Source organism: Schistocerca gregaria, chromosome X, assembly GCF_023897955.1.
Source record: "Schistocerca gregaria isolate iqSchGreg1 chromosome X, iqSchGreg1.2, whole genome shotgun sequence".
Lineage (NCBI taxonomy): Eukaryota > Metazoa > Arthropoda > Insecta > Orthoptera > Acrididae > Schistocerca > Schistocerca gregaria.
This window is the reverse complement of record NC_064931.1, coordinates 737,527,114-737,534,475: the sequence shown is the minus strand read 5'-3', so window position 1 is coordinate 737,534,475 and position 7,362 is coordinate 737,527,114. Positions and strand designations below refer to the sequence as shown.

Sequence of the window (7,362 nt, the reverse complement as noted above, 5' to 3'; positions counted from 1 at the left end):
GCAGGGAAGCTAAGACGAAATGGCTGCAGGAAAAATGTGAAGACATCGAAAAAGATATGATTGTCTTAAGGACAGACTCAGCATACAGGAAAGTCAAAACAACCTTTGGTGACATTAAAAGCAACGGTGGTAATTAAGAGTGCAACGGGAATTCCACTGTTAAATGCAGAGGAGAGAGCAGATAGGTGGAAAGAATACACTGAAAGCCTCTATGAGGGTGAAGATTTGTCTGATGTGATAGAAGAACAAACATGAGTCGATTTAGAAGAGATAGGGTTCAAAATGGCTCTGAGCACTATGGGACTCAACTGCTGTGGTCATTAGTCCCCTAGAACTTAGAACTACTTAAACCTAACTAACCTAAGGACATCACACACATCCATGCCCGAGGCAGGATTCGAACCTGCGACCGTAGCAGTCCCACGGCTCCGGACTGCGCGCCTAGAACCGCAAGACCACCGCGGCCGGCAGAAGAGATAGGGGATCCAGTATTAGAATCGGAATTTAAAAGAGCTTTGGAGGACTTACGGTCAAATAAGGCAGAAGGGATAGGCAACATTCAATCAGAATTTCTAAAAACATTAGGGGAAGTGGCAACAAAACGACTATTCACGTTGGTGTGTAGAATATATGAGTCTGGCGACATACCATCTGACTTTCGGAAAAGCATCATCCACACAATTCCGAAGACGGCAAGAGCTGACAAGTACGAGAATTATCGCACAATCAGTTTAACACCTCATGCATCGAAGCTGCTTACAAGAATTATATACAGAAGAATGGAAAAGAAAATTGAGAATGCGCTAGGTGACGATCAGTTTGGCTTTAGGAAAAGTAAGGGCACGAGAGAGGCAATGCTGACGTTACGGCTAATAATGGAAGCAAGGCTAAAGAAAAATCAAGACATGTTCATAGGATCTGTCGACCTGGAAAAAGCGTTCGACAATATAAAATGGTGCAAGCTGTTCAAGATTCTGAAAAAAGTAGGGGTAAGCTATAGGGAGAGACGGGTCATATGCAATATGTACAACAACCAAGAGGAAATAATAAGAGTGGACGATCAAGAACGAAGTGCTCGTATTAAGAAGGGAGTAAGACAGGGCTGTAGCCTTTTGCCCCTGCTCTTCAATCTGTACATCGAGGAAGCAATGATGGAAATAAAAGAAAGGTTCAGGAGTGGAATTAAAATACAAGGTGAAAGGATATCAATGATACGATTCGCTGATGACATTGCTATCCTGAGTGAAAGTGAAGAAGAATTAAATGATCTGCTGAACGGAATGAACAGTCTAATGAGTACACAGTATGGTTTGAGAGTAAATCGGAGAAAGACGAAGGTAATGAGAAGTAGTAGAAATAAGAAAAGCGAGAAACTTAACATCAGGATTGATGGTCACGATGTCAATGAAGTTAAGGAATTCTGCTACCTAGGCAGTAAAATAAGCAATAACGGACGGAGCAAGGAGGACGTCAAAAGCAGACTCGCTATGGCAAAAAAAGCATTTCTGGCCAAGAGAAGTCTACTAATATCAAATACCGGCCTTAATTTGAGGAAGAAATTTCTGAGGATGTACGTCTGGAATACAGCATTGTATGGTAGTGAAACATGGACTGTGGGAAAACCGGATCAGAAGAGAATCGAAGCATTTGAGATGTGGTGCTATAGACGAATGTTGAAAATTAGGTGGACTGATAAGATAAGGAATGAGGAGGTTCTACGAAGAATCGGAGAGGAAAGGAATATGTGGAAAACACTGATATGGAGAAGGGACAGGATGATAGGACATCTGCTAAGACATGAGGGAATGACTTCCATGGTGCTAGAGGGAGCTGTAGAGGGCAAAAACTGTAGAGGAAGACAGAGATTGGATTACGTCAAGCAAATAATTGAGGACGTAGGTTGCAAGTGCTACTCTGAGATGAAGAGGTTAGCACAGGAAAGGAATTCGTGGCGGGCCGCATCAAACCAGTCAATAGACTGATGACAAAAAAAAAAAAAAAAAAAAAAAAAAAAAAAAAAAAAATAGCGCGCGGGAAGAATGAACACCTAAATCTTTCCTTACGAGCTCTGATTTCCCTTATTTTATCTTTGTGATCGTTCCTCCCTATGTAAGTCGGTATCAACAAAATATTTTTGCATTCGGAGGAGGAAGTTGGTGATTGGAATTTCGTGAGAAGATTCCGTCGGCACGAAAAACGCCTTTCTTTTAATGATGTCCAGCCCAAATCCTGTACAATTTCTGTGACATTCTCTCCCATATTTCACGATAATACAAAACGTGCTGTCTTTCTTTGAACGTTTTCGATATACTCCGTCAATCCTATCTGGTAAGGCTCCCATACCGCGCAACAGTATTCTAAAAGAGGACGGACAAACGTACTGTAGGCAGCCTCCTTAGTAGATCTGTTACATTTTCTAAGTGTCCTGCCAATGAAACGCAGCCTTTGGTTAGCCTTCCCCACAACATTTTCTGTGTGTTCCTTTCCACTTAAGTTGTTCGTTATTGTAATACCTAGGTACTTAGTTGAATTTACGGCTTTTAGATTAGATTGATTTATCATGTAACCGAAGTTTAACAAGTTCCTTTTAGCAGTCATGGGGATGACCTCACACTTTTCGTTATTTAAGGTCAACTGCCACTTTCGCAACATTTCGATATTTCTTCTCAATCGTTTTGCAGTTTGTTTTGATCTTCTGATGACTTTATTAGTCGATAAACGACAGCGTCATCTGCAAACAACCTAAGACGGCTGCTCAGATTGTCTCCCAAATTGTTTATATAGATAAGGAACAGCAAAGGGCCTAAACACTACCTTGGGGAACGCCGGAAATCACTCCTGTTTTACTCGATGACTTCCCGTCAGTTACAACGAACTGTGACATCTCTGACAAGAAATCACAGATCCAGTCACATAACTGAGACGATATTCCATAAGCACGCAATTTCGCTACCAGCCGCTTGTGTGGTACAGTGTCAAAAGCCTTCCGGAAATCCAAAAATATGGAATCGATCTGAAATCCCTTGTCAATAGCACTTCATGTGAATAAAGAGCCAGTTGTGTTTCACAAGAACGAAGTTTTCTAGACCCATGTTGACTGTGTGTTAATAGACCGTTTTCGTCGAGGTACTTCATTACGTTCGAACACAATATATGTTCTAAAATCCTGCTGCGTATCGACGTTAACGATATGGGCCTGTAATTTAGTGGATTACTCCTACTACCTTTCTTGAATATTGGTGTGACCTGTGCAACTTTCCAGTCTTTGGGTACGGATCTTTCTTCGAGCGAACAGTTGTATATGATTGTTAAGTATGGAGCTAATGCATCAGCATACTCGGAAAGGAACCTAATTGGTATACAGTCTGGACCAGAGGACTTGCTTTTATTAAGTGATTTGAGTTGCTTCACTACTCCGAGGATATTTACTTCTACGTTACTCATGTTGGCAGCTGTTCTCGATTCGAATTTGGAATATTTACTTCGTCTCCTTTTGTGAAGGCATTTCGGAAGGCTGTGTTTAGTAACTCTGCTTTGGCAGCACTGTCTTCTATAGTATCTCCATTGCTATCGCGCAGAGAAATCACTGATTGTTTCTTGCCGCTAACATACTTCACATACGACCAGTGCCTCCAACTTAAATTAGATCTTTATTTAGAGAACAAATTAAGAGAGAGGGCGCAATGGCTCAGATGATGAAGTCGTATCCGTCCATCCACACCCTGATTTACCGTGTTTTCTCTAACGCTCTTCAGATCGTTGTTTCCTTCTCTTTCCTAATCCAAGCAATGGCTCCGTCTCCAGTGACCTCGATGATAACAGGACATTCAGCTCTAGCATTCTTTTCCTGCCTTTGTAATACTCCTACGAGCACAGACAGCCATTCTGTCGTCAGTTGTATTGAAATACCTGAAATGCAGTAATATTTAAGACAAATAACGTCTGTGAAAGTACCTGTCTGGCGTAATGTCTCAGGTACCGTAGAGTTGAGACATGAGAGATGGAAATTATGTGTAATACACGGGGATGGACGTAAATGTGTAAACACAAAACACAACGCATGAACATGCCTAGTACGATGGAGGAAAACTGGTGGCATTCATAACAGCTTCCAGTCTCTTGGGAATTGATAAATACAGTCCCTGTATGGTTTCAATGCAATGTTACACCATTCTTCCCGCAAAATAGTGGCAAGTGAAGGTAACAATGATGAAGATGGACAGCGATCATGCATCCTTCTCTCCAAAGTAGACTATAAAGGCTCAACAGTATTGAGACCTGTTGACTGCCGTGGTCAGGCGAGATGAGATAATTCATCCTCGTGCTCACAAAATCAGTCCAAGACGGTCTAAACTGTGTGCATAAGCACTCTATCGTCTTGGAACGCATCATCATCACTGGAGAACAAACATTGTATCTTGGAATGGACCTGATCAGTCAAAATGGTGAAATAATCCTTGCCAGAGTGAGCATGGTGCCATGGAATATCACGAAATGGCTTCCCAAATCGTCACCTAATCCTGCCCATATTTCACTCTTGGTACGTAAATTTGGCCAGAGGTTCGAAACTGTGTGAAACAAAACTCGCCCAACCAAACGAGATTGTCCCATTTCTGCTAAGTCCAAGTTTCATGGCTTTGGCATCACGTTTTCCTGTTACGGGTATTTGAATCACTGATGAATGATTTTGAAATTATAACTCACCCAGCAAATCCTCTGCTCCCTGAGCACCCTTCGTGTTGTTTTGGTGCGACATTCAGTTGTGGAGTGACTTTTGCAGCAGTCGTTCTCTTATTTTTCGTCACAATCCTCTGCGAAGACGGTCTGCCACGATCACTCAACACGCACTTTCGTGTGCATTGGGGCTTCGCGAATAACATTTTTTCCGCTTTTCTTGTATGCGGCATAAATCTTCGCTTCGGTGCCGCTTGATATACCAAACACTTCGGTTCCCTTTGCTAGCACCAACATTTATGTTCAAGCATGCATTTCTCTCGGTGTTCCCATATTTTTATCCAAACCTTGTATGTTCATCAACTGTTTATTAGAGGAGCCCTAGTCAACGATTGTCACAGTGGTTAGATAGGTCACTACACAGAAAAAAATCTAGCCAGTTAAATAACGAGTAAATAAATCGGTAAACTGGCCAAGCTCTCGCTATAGGGTACGGAAGCCGTGTACCTCTGCTCGCAGCAGTCACAAGATACAGATGTTGGTATACGGTCAGGGACATTGCGATTGTACGCTCGAAGTATGGAATTAAGTCATTTCTAATGACGACATGTAGTAAGCATTTTTACCACCAACGGGAGGGTATGAGCGCGGAGGAAACCAAGTGAGGCGGTACATGTCATTTACCAACGGGGAACTGTTGTGGTAGGTTGTGAGAGTAATCTCGAGTGGGAGGCCCACGAGAAAAACAGGCCGCGTCGCGTACGTCACAGCACGTGACACTGCAGCAGCCGTCTCCATCTGGGAGCGAGTAACTATATCAGATGAGTTTAATAGTTCTTGACTGCACGTTTACATGCATGCACATCACACATCAAAGTAAAGGCCTATAGTGGGTACCTTTTCAATTACATATTGAAAGAAACTGGATAGTTCTTGAAACTTCCTGGCACATTACAATTGTGTGCCGGACCGAGACTCGAACTCGGGACCTTTGCCTTTCGCGGGCAAGTGCTCTACCAACTGAGCTACCCCAGCACGACTCACGACTCGTCCTCACAGCTTTACTTCTGCCAGTGAGCTGTGAGAACGAGGTGTGAGTCGTGCTGGGGTAGCTCAGTTGGTAGAGCACTTTCCCGCGAAAGGCAAAGGTCCCGAGTTCGAGTCTCGGTCCCGCACACAGTTTTACTCTGCCAGGAAGTTTCATATCAGCGCACACTCCGATGCAGAGTGAAAATCTCATTCTGGATAATTCTTTTATTTATTTCGTCCGTCTCAGTTGCACTGATATAAAATTTTTGCTCGACTGATTACTGGTTTCAGGTTGACATCCCCATTCTCACACCACACACATAGTTATTAACCGTAATTATTCATACAACAGTGTGCCAAAAGGCACGAATACCCTCTGTACAGAAAAGTGTACTGTGGACAACAAGTAACCTCACACATGAGAGCCCATGTGCCTGTTGCACACGGCTGACACCACCAAACTGACAAATGTTACTTACAGTAGTCGACAGGATACTTTGTAGGAGACGCTCTTGTATATCCGCGCATGTGCATATGGCTGTCTATTACAAAACGGACAAGTCGATTAGTGGACGCCATAAGTTCGTTGCGGCGCCCGTATTTCCCCTTGGGGCACGGAGAAGATTATATGACGTGAAATTGACCGCTGAGTGGTCAGCTATCGTCTTTTCAAACGAGTGGTAACTGTCCTGTGCCCAGTATTGTTCGGGACACCACTACTGGTCAGCTAGCGTTTTCTCAAACGAGTGGACACCACTTCCAGCGCACTACTCTCTGCTGGCGCAGCGAGGGTAGCCACCACAACAGATGGATGTCGTGCATACAGTCCGTAGTGCTGCAGAAGTCGTCGCACTATTCGTGTGAATATTTATCTCACTGAAGAGACCCGAAGTACACGACGTGGCTTACTGTCCTGCACAGCCAGGTGAGCAATATGAATATCCTCTCAGGTGCTAGTCGTGTGGGAACGTTGAGATCGTGCACGTCATCAGGTAAGGGCCTCCTGAACCCATCGATTTCATATTAGTTTGACAGTCTTGCGATCACGACGAACGTGAACAGCAGTATCTCAGAACGACAAACCGCAGTTTGCTTAGGCCAAGTAGAGCCACTGTCGAAATTCTGGCATATGCTATTAGAATTTCTTGCCTGTTACACGAGGCATACATAACACGATCTTCTCACAAAAAACGAACATTAAAATGCGTTTTCTGAACAATAAACCTGCAGCGTCGTATTTCCTTACTAACATAATGTTGTGCGGTTGCCCTGAAATTGTAATCATTTTAATAACCGAACATGCTGTACGCTTCATGCTTATTTGACGTTTTTTACTCTCTGACTTCATGGTGTTGAATTTTTAGTGGTTTGCGGAGCATACTTTTACTTTTTTCAAGTGTTATGCACCTTCCAATTACGTCCTCTTATTCGGCGCCTCTATGGTCAGTGGTCAGTTGTTATTTCATCTGTTTATCTTTTCTTGGTCTACTTATTGATCATTTCCCTATTGATCGATAATTCATTATTACTTTAGGATTTTCGATTCGTTTTTGGGACAAGACGTCTCCATTTATTTCTGTACTCCGTGATTTATTCATTACTCTTGTAACTCCTAGTTCTTATCTGAGCGTTGTAGTCCTTACCGTATCAGATGGTCTA

At 43.0% G+C, this 7,362-nt stretch overlaps 1 non-coding gene across 1 annotated transcript; it reads right to left on the bottom strand.

Annotated features, from left to right (window-relative positions):
* Nucleotides 1-5,635: 5,635 nt before the first annotated feature.
* On the bottom strand, nucleotides 5,636-5,710 carry Trnas-cga (transfer RNA serine (anticodon CGA)). Its single transcript has one exon. It is a non-coding gene; the product is annotated as a tRNA-Ser (tRNA).
* Between the last annotated feature and the right edge of the window lie 1,652 nt (nucleotides 5,711-7,362).